Raw genomic sequence first — 18662 nt, 5'->3', positions numbered from 1 at the left:
GGTCTACGAGTCAGACTCAGCTTGATGGCAGTGGGTTTGGGTTCTCTTTACATTTGTTTAGGAGCTGAGGTTGCACAATTGGTTTGCAATGGTCTACTAACCTAAAGGTTGGCTCTTCAACCATTCAGTGGCCCCACCAAAGGAAGGGCTGGCAAACTCCTTTCGTAAGGAGTATAGCCAAGAATATCTTATGGATCAGTTCTCCTCTGTAACACCTGGGGTCTTCATGAAATGGAATCAGTTCAATGGCAACAGGGGCGGTTGGTCGATTGGTTGGTTTAATCCAAGGAGCTTCAAAAGGTTGGTGGAAAAACAAAACTAAAGGGTCATGGAGTTTTTCCATGAACTTTTTGAAGCTCCCTCGTATTTGTTTAGCTCAGCTCTGTGATAGTTGTGCCAACCTCACACCCCTATAGCAATGAAGGGCAGATATTCTTTCTCTTCATTTTATGCAAAAAAGCAACACACAAAGGATTTGTCCAAGGCAAACTGAGAGACGAAAAGGCAGAGTAGAAGCCAAGGTTTTCTGCCTCGAGATTCCTTACTCGTTTCCACTGTTCATTGATATTCTGATTCCAGAGCTTAGGGTACCACAAGACCAAAACCCTGTTTCTGCCATCATGGAGCTTCCATCGTAAGGAGAAAGGGTTTGAGTAAAATAAGTCAATTGTTGTATGCTGTCAAGTCCATTCTTACGCCTAGTGGCATCATGTGACTTGACTAGGAAACTTGGGAATTTCCTTGGCTGTAACCTTTATGGGACACCAACAGGCCTTTTCTCCTGCAGAGTAGATGGTCAGTTTGAACCACCAACCTTGCTTTACCAACCAAGGGCTTAACCATTGTCCCACCAGGGCTTCTTAAGATAGTTAGTACATACTAACAAGTAAGTTCTTTATAATATCAGACAGCTATAAATGTTATGAAAAAATAATAATTCGGCAAGACGGGGGACTACAAAGAAAGTGACTGCATCGGAGGACAAAGCCATCCTCCTGCAGACAAGTTGGTCAAGGAAGACCTGTCTGAGACGACATCGCAGCTGACACCTGACTAAATGAGGGAGGGCATCATATGGCTCTCTGTGCAAAGAGCATTCCAGGCAGTGGAAATGGCAGGGACAAATGGCCAGAGGTGGTGTGTGCTTGGCATGTTTAAGGAACATGTTGACTGAGCCTTCGTTTCACTCAGTTATTAGGTGTTGTTTGAAAGAAGCCTTCTGTGGTCCAATAAATTTAGAGCCTCTGGGAAAAGTACAACTTCCAAGAACCTCTAATATACTAATACTCTCTCTGAACCTTCATAAGTGAGTTACAGAATACAGCATTGCAGTTACTCTACCATGGAAACTTTTTCTCAAGGAGCATCTCTAGGGATTCCTGTTCCATGGAACATTCTAGAAAATGCTTTGCCACACCCAGCTTTTACTGGAAGGAGGATGTTGGGCTAGAAACTAAACCTTCCAAAGAGGACCCCCTCGGGGGCACACAGATGTTAACAAGTAGCAGCCCGCTCTACTTATTCCCAAGGTCGACTGGGTCAGCCAGCCCTGCTTTTTGTCCACCATCTGACACTACTCCTGGCCCCTGTTTCCTGTGTGGACCTCTGGTGTTTTCCATGATTCAATTCTGGTGAGTTTAGTTACAAGTCGGCTGACCTTCCTGAGTGTTCTCATTTGGGAAAATGGGAGCAGGACAGGGCAGCAACACATAGAAATCTGCTTAGAGAATGCTTCTTCTCAGATTGGGGGTCGGGACAGAAGAGAGGAACTTCCATTGCCCTGTGTGATGTGGAGCTGGTGGCTCCCCTTACAGTTAGAGCAAGAATTCTCTGGTTGTGCTATGCATGCTCTGGGCTCTGGCTGCTAGAAGCACATCCTAAAGAGATACAGCTGCAGACAGGTGGGGGTGGGGGGACACTGTAAGACGCCCACGTGGCAGGAAAACTGCCAGCTGCTAGGAATACTCATCACTGCCTGGCTCAGGAAGAATTCCCAAACCCTCTGTGAGCTGTGAAGCCAGGAAATAAATGGGAAGCAGCTGGAGTGGACCAGGCAGCGTGGATGGCCCAGAAATGAGCAAGAAAGGGCCAGGCAGTGGCCAGACTCCAGAGAGCCCAGCAGAGGTCAGCTGGACCTGTTTCAGCCGAGGAGACCAGGAGGGGTAAGCAGCCAGTTCTCAGGTTTGGACCCCAAAGACTTCAATGGTTGTCTCACCAGGAAAGTGTCCTTCACAGCAAGAGCCATCTGTTGGCTTTTCTTAAAAGTAAATGCTAAAAAATAAAGGTTCCAATGGTTACTTCCAATGATTGCTTCATTTATAAAGACTTGAAATTAAAGTGATTAAGTATAAATACTAAGTGAATTCGTTCTTACAGGACTTTCAAACGATTCGGGTAAAAGTTCTAGCTAAGCGTGCTTGACCACAGATGAACACATACATCCAAGAGAAAACTTCACTTTTTTACATGTGCTGCCTCATCATGAAAGGTGGATTCAGAGCTAAGACTAATAGACAGCTGGGGGGTTCTCCTGCAACCAGTAAATGCCCAATCTCAGAATTTGTAGGCATTTCCTCCTCATGTGACACAATAAAAAAAAAATTAAAGGTTAAAGAATGATTGGAACCATTACTAAAGGTTAGGGCTGGCTGGGCATTGGACATTTCCATGCAGCATTTTTTAAGGTTTGCAATAAATGAGCACTTCTATACTCATTTTTCTGATGAACAAACGGAGGTTCTGAAAGGTTAAATAACCTGCCTATGCCAAAGTTACTACATGGTTGGTATGAGTTACTGACCCAGAATCTTTCCAACTTCAGACACTTTCTTTCCCACAATGACTGTGTTATCACATAGAGAGCATCATAGGGTGGTAAGAAGACATGAAGTACAGGAGATCATAAGATTTATTGCTGGCCCACTCATTGTATCATCTTTATCAGATGTTGGGAAAATCAATGAATACTGGCTTTAAAAGATTTAGATGGAAAATGCTAGATTAAAAAATGGGTGGGGGCTATATATCCAAGCTTGTGATGTGGTCCCTCTTTCCCTCCCTTCACGCCCCCCACCCCGCCCCCACCATCCTCCTAGCCTCATGATATTGCTATTTCCACTACTGTTCCTGAAGGGGGTTATCTGTCCTGAATTCCATGTGTCAAGCACTCTTATCTGTACCCATGTGTGTACTCTGGTCTAGCTGGATTTGTTAGGTAGAACTGGGCCATGGTAGTGGGGGGCGGGGGAGGAGGAAGCATTCAGGAGCTAGAGGAATGATGTGTGGTGGTTTTTTTTTGGCGCTATACTGCACCCTGAGTGAATCATCCCTTCTTTGTAACCCTTCTGTGGGGGGATGTGCAATAGTCTACAGATGGGCTTTGGGCCTCCACTCCACTCCTCTTTCGCATTGATATAATTGTTTGTTTGGGATCTTTTGATACCTGATACCTGATCCCGTCGTCACCTCATGATCACACAGGCTGCTGTGCTTCTTCCATGTGGGCTTATTGCTTCCCTGCGAGATAGCTGCTTATTTAACTTCAAGCCTTTAAGACCCCAGACACTGTATCTTTTAATAGCCGGGCACCATTCACTCTTCACCACATTTACTTATGCACCTATTTTATCTTCAGCAATCCTGTCAGGAAGGTGATTATCAAAGATTGTCAGGTTATTAGAACAAAGTGTTCTTATGTTAAGGGAGGCCTTGATTAAAGGCCCAGAGTTCATCTGCTATTTTAATACTTAACATATTAATATATTTACATTGGCCTCTAGCCCTTTCATTATAAATTAATGTATTTACATATATACATGCCTATAGCTATACATCTTTAAATAGCTTTTGCCTCTTGCTTCTTTCCTCTATTTCCTTTCACCTTCCTCCTATTCCACTGTCATGCTCACCCTCCATTCGGCTCTCAGTAATTCCTCTTAGACACATTGCACTTGATCAAGCCCCACCAGGCATGATACGCCCTCCTCGTTATCCATTTTATATCTCTTGTTCTCTTGTCCCTGAGTTTGTTGGCTCCCGCTCCCCCTCTTCACCTCCTCCTCTCCCATGCCCCACCAGGACCACTGGTCCCACTGTAACAATAATATATAATTGATCAAGAAGTCACGAGGGTGAGAGGGGAGAAAAAGAGTAGCTGATACCAAGAGCTCAAGTAGAAAGAAAATGATTTGGAACCATGGATGTCAGCCTATGTACAAGTGTGCTCAATACAATTTAATGATGGATTGTTATAAGATGTGTAAGAGCCCCCCAATTAAGTAATTAAGTAATTAAAAAACAAACAGAAGAAAAGGGCGAGGGGGGTTATTATGCTGTGAGATAAAGCCAACATAAACTAAAGAAAGCTCAGCTGCTCCACGTCTCCCAGTGTCAGTGGCTCTGGGCCTCGGATGAAGAAGCTGGGTTGGAGCTCAGCCTGTGGCTTTGAAAAGGGAATCAGGGAGTCATGGTCGATAACCTATCCGTTTCTATGAAATTTGGGGTTCTCATTCTTCACACTCCTCGGGCTGCCCTTAAAAGTTAGCCTACAGAAGAACTTTACAAAAGCAACATAAACATGCTCTCAATAACTATTTTATTGGAATTTGAAGGGTTTATGTAAAATCCTCATGAGTAGCCTTTTTTCTGCCCTTTGGGCTTTCTCAGAGCCAAATGTCACTCACATTCTTAATTAAAGATGAAATAAGTTATTTCTGTTCAATTTGACTTAGTAATAAATTATTCATTTATTCGACTCAGAAACCTACAAGTGGGCAGTCACATTCTCACAAAACAGAGAAGACTGGTTCTGACAAAACTAGCTTTGTTACTTGTGCATTTTGTCCTTCGTGATGAGCGTGCTTTTACACCTTTTTCATTTGCACACCATAACAATATACACCTGTAGCTGAACATAATATCTAAGCTTTTCATTGCAATAGCATGACCAGTATATAGTTACCTAATTCTTTATGGCTATCTAGAAAATCTAACTCCTGAGAACAAGAAGAAGCCGTATAAAATCACTAAAGAGAAAACAGGCTTTGTATAATACATGATCACAGCTTAGGGAAAGTAAACCACACCTACTGTTGATTCATCGAGTTGATTTTAATTCATATGACCTCATATAGAGATTGTAAATATTCACAGGAGCAAACAACCTCATCTTTCTCCCTGGGAGCAGCTGGTGAGTTTAAACTGCTGACATTTCCATTAGCAACATAATGCTTAATCCCATGGCACCATTAGAGCTCCTTTAAATGAGAAAAGTATTACAAAAATGTTTTTCAATAGGTTTGACTCCATTCCCAAATAACTACAGATTGAAAATATCTACAATAGAAAAAGAAATTGACATCAATCTATACAACCCTGTGACCAGGAGAACTACATGGAGCCATTACCAACTGCTCAGAGAGGAGTCACAATTGAGAAGTTCTTGACAGCGTGGGAGAAAACGTGGACCAAAACTCAAAATCATAGAAAGAGGCCAGGCTTACTGGTCCGATAGAGACTGGTGGAACCCACACGGGCATGGACCGTAGTCACCCTTCTGGAAATGATCTTCCTCCCGTGGCTCAATATTTAATTGACAGGTCTATGAGGGGAACATGAACCTGTAAGGGAGGATGCACACGTCAGCATAATCAATCATTTGGACAACGTTCAGAGGGTTAGGAAATAAGCAGGAATGGAACCAGGACACACAAGGAGGAAAGGGGGCCCGCGATGCTACACTGAAAGGATTGCCATGAATGAGATGAAATAAATGTACATGAATCGTTCAGTGTAAAACTGATGACCTGCTCTGTAATCCTTCAGCCAAGTCACAATGAAAAGTCTTAGTAAGAAAAAGAAAGACAAAATGAAGAACAAAGCAATTCATTTGCGTAAAACCACTAAGCAAGGTAATGACCGTCTGGAATCTAGATCCACTTAAGGGCTACATTAAAGCGACTGCATAAACATTCCTTTGTAGTAAGATGGCTTCTAAGTTTCAGAGGCTTTGTAGCCATTCTCATAATCATTCGAGGTCAAATACAAAACAGATAAAAGACAAGAAGAGAAACCTCGCCATGTTTGTATTAAAGTGACAACTTTCTTTTTGAGTTTTTTGTATTTTCTTTCCTTGCCTGGTTCTTAACAAACTAACACCATGTATTTTACCACCTAGTCCTCTGTCAGTAGGAGCCCTGGTGGTACTGTGGTTAAGTGCTTGGTTGGTAACGGACAGGTCAACAATTAGATCCCACCAGCCGTTCCACAGGACAAAGAGGTGGCAGTCTGCTAGGCTAGCCTATGGCACAATTCTACTCTGTCCTAGAGGTTACTAGAAGTGGAACCAGCTCTATGGCAGTGAGCTTGTTTGCTTGCTTTTTAATTTTCTCTATAATTACATTCACTCTCACCTACCACCTAGTTTATTTGAACTGTCAAATCATTTATTAGCATTTGTACATAAAACAGTATCCATTGTATGCATAAGTGGAGTTGATTGTGTAATTTGAAGGTTAGCAGAACTTTCCTTTGTTCTAACTAACCTGAAATGCCACTGCTAAAAATGCATTTTTGGGATGTAAATACTGTCTCCTATTAAAAACAGACATGGAGCCCTGGTGGTATAATTGTTATGCAGTGGGCTGCTAACCACAAGGTTAATACTTCCAGCCCACCAGTTGCTTTGTGAGGGAAAGATGAGGCTTTCTACTCCTGTAAAGAGTTACAGTTTCCGAAACCCACCAGGCAGTTCTACTCTGTCCTATCGGGTCACTATGAGTCAGAATTGACTTGATGGCAGTGACTTTTTTAAAAACATATACTGTCAGCTATTAGCAATGAATAATACTGTAACATGCATCAGAATCACCCAGAGGGCTTTCATCTATTCTTAAAACACAGTCTGCTGGACCCCAGGCCCAAAGTTTCCAATTCTTTTAAGGTAGGGCTCCAAAAGTCACATTTTGAAAACTTAGTATCTATTACTTTTGCAGATCTGGTGAGAGGATACCACAGCTGATCTGGAGTGGGTTCTGTCCAGAGAAAATAAGAATACGGAGGCTTCTTCTGGCTGTAGTCTGTAGGGGCTGGTGAACCCGAGATGGACAGGGAGCCTACAGATCTGTAGTTGCAGAGGAAAATGAATCATATCAGCAGGTCAGACTCGTGACTGCCAAGGTGAATGAATCTAGGGTCAGCAGCCAATGTGGCAGGCCATTGGCGCAAGTTCAACGAGCCAGAGATTGAAAAGCCACGTACAAGATACAGACCCAGCAAGCAGCAAACAAAGCTCTCCACTTATAGTGGAAGCAAGCCACACTCCAGAAGAAACTTCTTTTCAAATGATTACTCTGCGCTGTGATCAGAGTAAAAGAGGTGCACCCCAACATAATCTTCTTACAACTGATTGGCTGCTCTTAGCAGATCCTATTATGGAAATAACTACATCGTATCAGATCACAGTTTAGGGGATTACTAGATCTTACCTGCCAAACCACAGAGAATCCTGGTCCAGGCAACTTGACACAAAACCTTAACTATCACACTCGCTCTACTCTGTCTCTTTTTTATTTTCAGTTCTTAATTGCTGGGTAAGACTTGTGCCTTGAATCTTACTTCATGCCTCTAAAAAAACCACACAATTACTTCTAGGGAAAAATCATTGAAGTTCTCATATTTTTCCTCTGTTTTTATTCTCAAAGATTCTTAGAGATTTTTTAAAAGCCAGTTTCATTTATTTGAAATTCTCGTTTTATTTTTTAAAATGAAGAAATGCCCAAACTAGGTTATAAAAATTATTTAAACACTAACACTTGGAAAAGAAATGTTTTAATACTCCCCATACACATATATGGGAGAAACATGAGTCTTTCTACTCCTTGAAAGATTTACCATCTCAGAAACTCACAAGGGCCATTCCAATCTGTCCTATAGGCTTGGAATCAACTTGATGGCAGTGGGTTTTGGTATACACATGTACACAAGAACACATACTACAATCACAAGATAACTGTAAGGTTTATTCTAAGATACTAATCCATGGTGATGTGGGCTAATGATAAGATATACATTTAAAGTTTCAGAATGCATCCCATCGCCCAGATGCTGTGTATAACCACGTTTGGAAATGACACATCAAAAATCAAAATTTCATATCATGTGTGAACATAAGGTCCTGTATACCCTCACCAGACGGCTAGCAAAAACACGTTTGAAAATGTGCTTTCTCTTGGAATACAGTATCGGGAGATAGATTTAGGTTTTGACTTTCTTTTTTGACCAGTCCAATCTCAGGAAAAGAGATCTCAAGGCTGAGTTCCTTTGACAGTCCTCTCCTCATCAGATAGCACTTAGGTATGTAGTTATTTTTCTCAATCTGCCAGTTCCCTGAGCTACCGTTACAAAGTATCAAGGGGTGGTTTATAAGAACAGAAATTTATTTTCTTACAGTTCAAGAGGCTAGGAGTCGGAAATCACTGTATTGACCATGTTGGTTTCTTCTGAGGGTTCTGTGGAAGATTCTATCCCATCCCTCTCTGCTAACTGCCAGGTGGCAATCCTTGGTATCCATTGACTTTTAGTTAGACCATTCCAACATCTGCCTCCATAGTCACATAGCCATCTTACCTGCCTCCATAACTCTTTTAGAAAGGCCTCATTCATATTAGATTAGGACACATCCTACCCTCATATAGCTTACTGATAACATTTATTCACAGCACCGTGTTCAAATGTCAACATACTTTGGGGTGCTTGGGGGCAGGGGGGGAATTCAATCAGTAACACTGTCTGTCCCAAGGATATAAACCTTAAAAATAGAGAAGGAAGCTTTTACCATGCCAGCTTTATCAGTGGCAGAGCACAGAATCATATTTATTTTCTTCATTTCTTTAATACTATAGTAATAATACCATTAAAGATTTAATAACTGAACTGATCATCTTTCCTAAACAATTAAAATACTGTACAAATATGGTGTAAAATAAACTACCAATGGGGCAATTCTCTAAGGGGGAAAAGTCTGCAAACTGTTAAAGCAGCATGTGATTTTCAGTATACTACGGGGTTCCCATCCCACCCCCACCCCAATTTTTTTTTTCATAAAGCTATGTATTTAAAATTTTTTATAAAACAACCTTATCGCCTTCAAAGTACTCTCCATTACACTTAATACATTTGTCAAATCTGTGATTCCATTCTTGGACACATTTTTCAAACTCATCTGTTTGGATGGCTGACAGCACCTCCCTCATTTTTGTCTTCACCTCTTCTACTCTGACCAATCTCTGTGCTTTCATGTTCCTCTGCATGCAAGGAAACAAAACAAAGCTGCATGGAGTGAGGTCAGGTGAGTAAGGTGTGTGAAGCAAGAGAAGCAGGCTGTTTTTTGCCAAAAACTGGTGCACTGAGATGGCTATGTGAGCAGGTACATTGTCATGATGACAAAATCCTTCCCCCATCTGCCACATCTCAGGCCTTTTTTGTCTTACACTGCTAGGCAATCTTTTCAGAACCTCTAAATAGAAAGCTTGATTAACATTCTGACCTGGAGGAATGAACTCCAAATGCACTATCCCCCTCACATCAAAAAAAACAAATGAGCATTGTCTTGATATTTTATTTCACTTGAGTTTTCAGGTCTAGAGGTGAGAATGGATTCTTCCACTGGCTTGATTGATGTTTGCTTTGGGGGTTGTAAGAACAGCACCATGTCTCATCACCAGTAATGACCTTGGAAAATAAGTCTGGGTCGCATCAGAGCTATTCTTTCAAAGCACAGCACATTTCTAGTCAGCACTCTTTTTCCTGGTCAGTCAGAACCGGAGGCACAAATTTTGCAGCAACCCTTCGCATTCCCAAATATTCGGTTATAATTTGCTGAACCGAACTTCAAGATAGTCCAGATAACTTCCCCATCTCTTCAATGGTCTGCCATCGGTCTTCAAGCACAAGTGTATGGATTCTGTCTACATTTTTGTCCATTCTGTAAGTTGATGGATGTCCAGAACAAGGTTTGTCATCAATCAACATTTCACCTTTTTTGAAATGAGAAAAACATTTGTACACTTGAGTTTTTCCCTTAGTGTTATCCTTGTAAGCTGTGTTCAATATCACAACAGTTTCTGTGGCATTATTCCAGAGCAGGAAAGGAAATTTCATAGCTGCACGGTTTTCTCTTAAATTGGACAACACAAAAAAATGAGGTTTGAGTCAAACTGTGTTAACAAAAAAATTCACTGTGACCAGAGAGGACATTCCCAGGTGATGCCACTGGGTGCACTAACTCAGAGTGAGTTTGTCTGGTGGAAAAAAAGATGTGTACTATGAAAGCTCCACCCAGGGGAGTTTTTTCACTTTTTTAGAGGTACCCACTCGTACCTCCATTAAGAGATGATTTATTATGGCTGAGTGAACTCTAGCCATCACATCTGCATTACAGGTAACAGGAAGGAGGGATGACAGAAGGATCAAAGAGTTCTTCTCCCAACTCAATTGGCTTTATCTTAGCACCCTTTTCCGTTAAACCTCAGTCAACATTTCTTCATTGAATTCATTGCCCAAAACATGGCTATAGATCACATGTAGATGTAGTGAAGGGAAATGTAATTTCATAATTAAATGTTTTGTATCCAGCAAAATTGGAGTTATATTTCTAAAGAATAAAGGCAAAGGGCAGTGATTTATGCCCCTCGATAGATACAAATTTTCAGCAATGAGTGTATGTATATAACTTTGAATGAAGTGTATAGGCTTGAAAGCAGTGCTCACAAAAAGAGTACTGGACTAACAGACAAAAGTCCTCATCTTGCCTCTGCTTTTTATCAATAACATCCTGAATAAATCACTTAACTTCTCAGAAATTCAATCCGTCTTGTTTGCAATGTAGATGCATCCATTGTTTTTCTCTCTGCTCTCTAGTTGTAAATTTTAACTGAGCTAATCCATGCAAAAACATTTTAGAACTAATTCTAGAGAGGAGAGAAACAGAGAGGATGTTGTATTAATTTCCTAGGACTACAGTAGCAAGATACCTCAAACTGAGTGGTTTGAAATAATCAGATGTATTGTTTCTAGTTCTGTGTGTCATAAGTCTGAATTCACGGTATTGGCAAGACCAAGCTCGCCACAAAGCCCAAGACTCTAGAACTAGAGGGAGATCCCGCTCATCTCTTCTAGCTGCAGGTACCTCTTGGCTTGTGGCAGCACAACATCGATTTCTGCTTGCGTTTTCACATGGTTGTCTTCCGTCAGTGCCTTCTCTCTGTCTTCATATGGTGTTCTTTCCATGTCCATTTCTTCATGCCTTTCTCTTGTATAGGCCCACCCACCCTACTTTAGTTCTTGAGTAAGTCTATCTGCAAATATATTGTGTTCAGGCAAGATCATAGTCACAGGTGTGTGTGTGTGTGTGTGTGTGTGTGTGTGTGTGTGTGTGTGGTGCTGATGGGGTTTAGAACTTGAACTTACCTTTTTTGGGAGACACATAGCAACTAATAATAGAGACACTGCAGCATTTAAAATGATTTAACGAATCACTGGGAACAGGGAGCTGAAGAACTAGCCCCTTGCCTGTTTTTCTAGAGACAGTTCTTAAAGCTGACAGAACTGTGCTGCTGCTCCTGCCTCGATCCAGCAGCCATCTGTTAAATGGGGAGTCTTGCTAGAGTTTTGGCTCCAGAATCACAATGCTGCAGCGTCTGTCTGATCCAGCTTAATCCACACTAGCAAAACAATGCCTCATGCCATTTTTTTGCCTCACTTAATCTCTGCTCCAGAACCAAGTCTCTCATTATTCCATCTGATCTGTAATATCTCTGTCAATTAAGACTTCTAGCTTCAAGGGAGTTCAAGAAATAGGGCTTTTACAATCTCTGCTGGAAAAGAAAACACCATGAAACGAGTTGAAATAGATGCTGGATGTGTCAACTCACAATCTGCTAGAGGAATTTTAGAGTACTTATGAAATGAGGAGTGCTATTTGAGGTCCAAAACACTGGCTACAAGTCTCAGAAATGGAATTATTTCAATATGACATAATGTAATCATAGCAGAAGCTTTCTGGTAACTCACTTATTCCAAATATGAATTGAATGAAGAGGCAGAAGGCATTGGAAACATTCACATTCATATGTGCAACATGATATTTTTTAAGTTAATACACTCACATCACATTAAACTCAGGTTAGACAGGCGGATGTTTCATGTAGAATATTATTTGTTAATATATAAAAGTCCTGTGACTCTGTTTACATTGATTAGGACCAGAATAGTTTAATTATTTAAATGTGTTTACAAATCATGACAAAGCCACAATAATTAAAGCTGAACATGTAAATACGTTAGATTGCAGAGATGATCTAATGAAGTTTTATTGACTAGAAGAGTTCCCAATTATTATCTTTCTGCTTGAACAGCTTGGCAAATAAAACAGAAGGCATTAAAAAACAGATTAGCGTTATGGAAGCATGACCACAGTTCTTAATGAGTCTGAAAATATGATGGAAAAGGAAAAGTGTTTATTACAGAGAAGATGGTTTGGATGCTGCAGATCAGCCTGGCTTCTGAGACGAGCAGACTCTCACCCTGAGGATGCAGAACACACCCAGGCAATAGAATCTGACTGGTGCATTGTAGTAGACCTCTATAGTCAGTGGGTGGAAGAACCAAGCTGAAATTTGCAAGACTGCTTTACTGCTGTTAGTTGCTATTGAATTAATCCCAGTAGATGACAACCTCATGTGCTACAGAGCACCACTGCTCCATGGAGTGTTCAAGGTTGTGACCTTTGGGAACTAGATTGCCAGGCCTGCCTTTCTAGCACCTGTGGGTGAGTTTGAACCAGCAACCTTTTTTCCTAGAAGGTGAATACTTAACTGTTACACTCAGGAACTCCCCAAAGACTGTTTAGAGGCGGCTGATCAAGATGAGGGCAGGGAAGCAGTGAGAATGTCTTTCTAAAATCTCTTTTCTTTCTTTCTTTTTTTTCTTTCAATGCTGGGTGAATGGTTCTCAAGTTTTTTGCTCTCTTCAAAATCACGGAGACCCACAAAGAGATTTTGTTTATGTGCATTTATCAACAGTTATTATATTAAAAATCACAACTGAGAAATGTAATTGGTCCCAGAGATATCCTCCGAAATCACTGTTTCAATTGGACCGTTTTCCTGGATGTACCCTAACAAGAGAAAGACAGATCTATCACAAACTTATTTTCTGTCATCCATTGATCACAGAGGTGTGCTTAAGCATGTTTGTTTGGAATAAAACTGTGCACACGTGAATGAGAATCCAAGAAGCAATGTTATATTTTACCTTACCTTGTACCTATACTACCCAGGGAGCAAGGTCTAAGCACAGACAGTGGTTTCTGAGTGAATTTGCTGGGTCCTTAATTCAAGGCAGAGGGGGGAACTCAGGAGGCGATGGGGACTGTTTTGGGGTCTCCAAAGGGAAATGGATTTTTGATTGATCTTCTCAAAGGGCACAGCACACTCATGGAGGCATCACATGGAGTGTTAAGAAAACGGAAACCTGCATTGGTGAGAGCAAGGCCAGGGAAGTTGCACGGAGGGGTGTTTCCATCACAGCATTGCGCCTGCACATTCTCTGTGTCTAGCAAAGCCCGTCCCTCAACCTTATCCCCACCCAACCCCGCCGCGAGCCCTACTTCTGCCCCTTTAGACTTCCTTTCGTTCCTCAAACTCAAAGAATGTTGAAAAGGAGCACAATATGAAACTGTCGAAGATGCCACACATTTTGACACAGTGTAAATCAAAGAACGAAAGTGCAGAATTCTTTAGGGACGTGTTAGATGGAAACGCCACCTCCAGATGTGTATAGAGCTAGGTGGAGGCTGTGTCGAGAAACAGTAGCTTCATATTTTGATATTTTTATTTAATAGTGGTTTTGTGGTTTGGTAGCAGTGCCTTGAAATGTGCTCGCTCATATCCTAGGTCTCAGATGTAAAAAATGTAATCATTTTTTACTGCTTCAAGGAATTTCTTAAGGAATGTGGCCTTTTTCCCCTTTGAATGCCTGGTAGTGAGGAAAGTAATGATTACTAGTCTAGTAGTGTCACTGACTTGATATGTGAGAGAAGATCAATAGCCATGATTGCTTTTGTATCATCCGTGAAAATATCAAGAGATTAAGAAATGCAAACAATGCTTTAGTTTTGTCATGGAGATTAATGCTATCATTTGTACGAACCCCCTGAACTACTGCTGCAGTGCTGTTTGAATGGATGGCCCCTGGGTAGCTTTGTACTGGGTCAGGGGAAATGTCATCGTCCTTGGAGTGTGCAGTGAAGAAGCCACCATCTTGGGCTAGATTCAGACACATGAAACACTGAAGCGATCTGAGATGATTATTTGTGTGCTGTTGACACGAACCATGAATTTCTACCTGAGGAAAAAAATGTTCCAATTAAAACTAGCATGAAGAAAACAATTTTCTCAGTGCTATTGAGGTTCTTTTCCTTGTGTTCTTCTAATATACATTTTTATGGACTATCTCACCCATGCCCATGGCTTAAAAAAACAAAACAATAAAAACCCTCACTGCCGTTGAGTTGATCCTGACTCATAATGACCCTGTAGGACAGAGTAGAATGGTCTCTGTGGGTGTCCACGACTTTAAATCTTTACAGGAGGTGACTATCTCACCTTTTCCCCATGGATTGGCTGGTGGGTTTGAACTGCTGATCCTGTGGTTAGCAGCTCAATGAGTAACCCACTAAGCCACCAGAGCTCTGCCCATCATTTAATCCACAATCAGTTCCAGGTTCTGTACCTCTTACAAAGAAGCCCCCGAGTGCTGAGTTGGCATTTCCAATCATTCACTGGATATCTTACAGACACCACAAATCCAAACAAGGAAAGCCAGTTGCCATGGGGTCAGTTAAGCTTTATGAGGGCCTCACATATGTCAGAGTAGAACTGTATTCCACTGAGTTTTCGGTGGCTGATTTTTTCCCAATGGCTGAAGTAGATTCCAGATCTTTCTTTCGAGTGCTTGTGGGTGGACTAGAAATCCCAATCTTTTGCTCAGCTGCCGAAGGCATGAACCATTTGTTTCATCCAAAGGACGCCAAAATGTTTAAAAGTGCACATTCCACCCCCTGCTGTTAAGCAAAATGATGCAGCATGACTTTTCTATCTATAGTCTATGTCACTCCCAACAAGCGACTGTGTGTGAACCTGGAAATAAATTGTAGAATACTCACTTGGGGTTGATTTTGCCATTTCACAGGGTGTCACAGTGAGCCATCTCAGAAGCAGGAAGAAGAAGCCTACAACCATCAGGAAAAGACACCAAGTGAGTGGTGGAGGCAGCAGAAACAGAGGTTGCATGCAGAGACCACGAGACTGAGTAGCTCTTGGAACCATGAGGCCGCATGGCCGGTGGGTTTCCTGGTCCACGGAATGAGGCAAAAGTCAAGGCTGAGAGACCGAAAACCAGAGAGAGACCTATCTGCCTGACAGCCTGACTGCTTAGAGGTTCTGTGGAGAAAAGAACTGTCTCCTTAACATTCTGTAACCTGCTAGCTCTCCTAAGCAGCCCCTTCATCATGAGGACAGTTGTGAGTGCTGCGTAGCCATTGGAACGCAAACTCACAAGAAAGTTGAGTGTCACGCGAGGGCTGATTGGTGTCAGAATATAATGAAGAAGGATGGAAGGCACAGGCATGTCTGATTTCTGTCTCATTCAAGCGCAGATGTGGAGTTGGAGTCTCGGCATCTCTTGTGTAGCAGAGGAGGTCAGATGTGGTCCTTATGCTATATCCTCACCACCTCCCGAGCCCTCCTCTATTTCCTCTCTTAGCCCAGATCACAAACTTGGAAGTCAACCCAAGACTCTCTCTCTCTCTCTTCCATTCCCAGGTCTTGCCATTCTGTTTCCTCTTTTGGGGGGATCATTTTTCTGCCCTGCAACTCCATTGTCAGTCCTTGGACGAATAATGGTCCTGCATGTCCTCGTTGGTGCTCTGCCTAGTGTTTGGGCTCCTAACGTACTTGCCCCACCCTAATCCGGTTCTCCTGATAGATGCCAGCATTTCTATTTCCTGGTTTATATGAACTCTTCTGCTGAAAATGCTTCATCGATGTCAGGGAATCCTCCTCAGCACGGCATGCAGGAGCCTTCGGTGCCCACGTGTGTCTCTCGCCAGCCTTCATTTCCATGTCTTGCTCGGTGCTCCTCAGCACAGCGCTGCACTTCCAGCTCCCGTAGAAGTCCATGCTCTCTGGCCCTCTGATGGTTCCGCTCATTAGTAAATCCTTCCCCTTCGTTTGTCTCGCTGACTCATACTTGCTCTTCACACCTTTCAAGGACTCAGGGGAAGCACATCCCGATGCTTCAAAGATGCCCCTTGATGTAGTCTTTGTGCCTCCCTTCATGGCACTGCATGGTTGTCTCTGATTTTCTTGCTTGTTTCCCCCAGTGGACGTCGCTTTCAGCCTAGGATCCTGTCATGTTCATCATTCCTCCCATCCTTGATCCCTTGGTGCTCATAACAATGCGGGGCATATCACGGAAATAAACAAAAATGTTATTAAATCGGGTAAAATGTTTTAAAGAAGGAATTAAAAACATTTACATAGTCACAATTTTTGAGAGGGGAGGTGTGTATGATATTACATCACTATATTAATTATTATGGTGAAATAATGCTAAATTTTTATATAATATCATTCCACAGGGGAAATGTATTTTTCCTTTCTGTTTCTTTTTTGTTTTCTTTTATAAATCATTTTATTAGGGCTCTTACAGCTCTTATCACAACCCATACATACATCAATTGTGTAAAGCACATTTGTACATTCACTGCCCTCATCATTCTCTTGTTTCTGTTTTTTGCTATTTTAGATTTGATTAGATTTCAGTTGATTCATTCATTCACTTGCCTCCTTATGGAAGCAGCAAAGTGTAACCACTCAGTGGATATTAACGGGTCCTTAAACTGTGATGGAGACAGTAAGAAAATCACTTATTTTTGCTTCAATGTTTCCCTTTTTCAGTGGAGATGGGCAAAGAACTCCTGTGCTGAAGTTTCCAGGTGGAAACTTAAGCAAGACTGATTGGATGGAGCGGGGTTTAGGTGGGCAAATCGTTCCACCAAGCCAAATGCTCAGAGGGAAGAAAAGCTATTAGGGTGAAGAGGATCCTTTCTCCTGGAGTATGTGCGATGGGAAGGCTGGTTGTTAACACCACCCCAATGATCAATCAAAGCACCCATGGTGGCTGTAAATCCCAGCTTTAGACTGATTTTTCTCAATGATGGCTGAACTATAATCAATAATGGTAGAAAGATGGGGCTTTCTACTCTCATAAGGAATTAGAGTCTCTGAAACTCGCAGGGCATTTTTAGCTTATCCTATAGGGTTGATATGAGTTGCTATCAACTCAATAGCAATGAGGGTTTGTTGGGGTTCTTTTTTAGGGGGGAGGTTGGTTTTAATAGCTATTAAGAGGCAGAAACCAAGTCCTCCAGGGCTCTATGCAGTAGGAACCACTTTTTTTTTCAATTATTTTATTGGGGTTCGTACAATTCTTATCATAATCCATACATACAACCATTGTGTCAAGCACATATGTACATTTGTTGCCCTCATCATTCCCAAAAACTTTTAAGAAAACTTCTTGGAGCCTCCTGACTTAAAGGAGCATCATGAGGAGGAGGGGCTCACCACCTTAGGTTCACTTCTGTGAATTCTTGAAAATATATGGACATGATTTTGTTAACATGATGAATCTTATAGTTCACAGGTCGATTGTGAGAATTTACTGTAGCAAGGGCGAGTGATGTAGGGAAGACGCCCACTTGAAATTGGAGGCCTCTCTTGTGGAGGAGGATCTGGATTTGAACAAACACTGCTTCTGAGATATAACTGGGAGGGCCCGACTATGTTGACCATGGGAAATGTTTGCTATCTCAGAAACCTTCTTATCACAGCCTTGTCTTTGCTTGTTTTTCTTCATGTTGGTCCCTTGTTTTTTCTTAAACTTGTCTCTGTAAGATAACATATATTATGCTCAGACCTTTATTCAGTGGAGCACATTTTCTAACTCAAAGCTAACTGTCCTCCGCAGTAAAATCTTAATTACTTCTTGAAAACAAGGTTCCATACATTTTCAAGGATCAATAATTTATTCTCTAACCCCATGGCTTATGAAGCAGTCGTGTGTGTTCATTTCTTTTTCGAGTTCTTCATATAGTTACATGAACATTATTTTAGTTGTTTTGTTACAGAATCCCCAAGTCTTCATCCTAGCAAATTTATTTCCCATGGTATTTTCATAATGGGTATGGTATGATCACTAAGTGCAGAATAATGACTCACTTTCCAGCTCTTCTCTTAAAAGATGTAGGGAATTTTAAAAAGCTGACAAAATGTCTCTTTCTGTTAGCTCCCACTAAGTATGGATGTTGATTTCCTCAGCACACCTTGTTTTCCACGCCCAATATAGTTTCTGTATAGTGTGCGGTTTATAAAATTACTTCCACCAAATGTGAAAACAGTGTCAATATTTTACTTAGTAAAAGTTTTTATGAGTTTGTAGCAAAACACAAAAATAAAAAGTACCAGGGGGGCCTGCCCCTCCCCACAGAAGAATTTATTTCAAAGGACAGCATTGAATCTGCAGCTCCAGGAGAGGGACCT

General features: G+C 41.6%; 1 long non-coding RNA gene across 1 annotated transcript in view; it reads right to left on the bottom strand.

The window, feature by feature from the left end:
- Positions 1–13666: 13666 nt before the first annotated feature.
- Positions 13667–18662, bottom strand: part of LOC123521891 — a 44956-nt gene continuing 39960 nt past the window's right edge. The window contains exons 2-3 of the long non-coding RNA XR_006680235.1: positions 15224–15289; positions 13667–14403 (exon numbers count right to left, since the gene is read on the bottom strand). This is a non-coding gene — a long non-coding RNA (uncharacterized LOC123521891). The remainder of the gene's footprint in view (positions 14404–15223; positions 15290–18662) is intronic.

This window comes from Echinops telfairi, unplaced genomic scaffold (assembly GCF_000313985.2).
Source record: "Echinops telfairi isolate 266 unplaced genomic scaffold, ASM31398v2 ScPeMD7_2;HRSCAF=8, whole genome shotgun sequence".
Lineage (NCBI taxonomy): Eukaryota > Metazoa > Chordata > Mammalia > Afrosoricida > Tenrecidae > Echinops > Echinops telfairi.
Note: the sequence above shows the minus strand (reverse complement) of the source record. Positions and strands in the feature narration are given on the sequence as shown.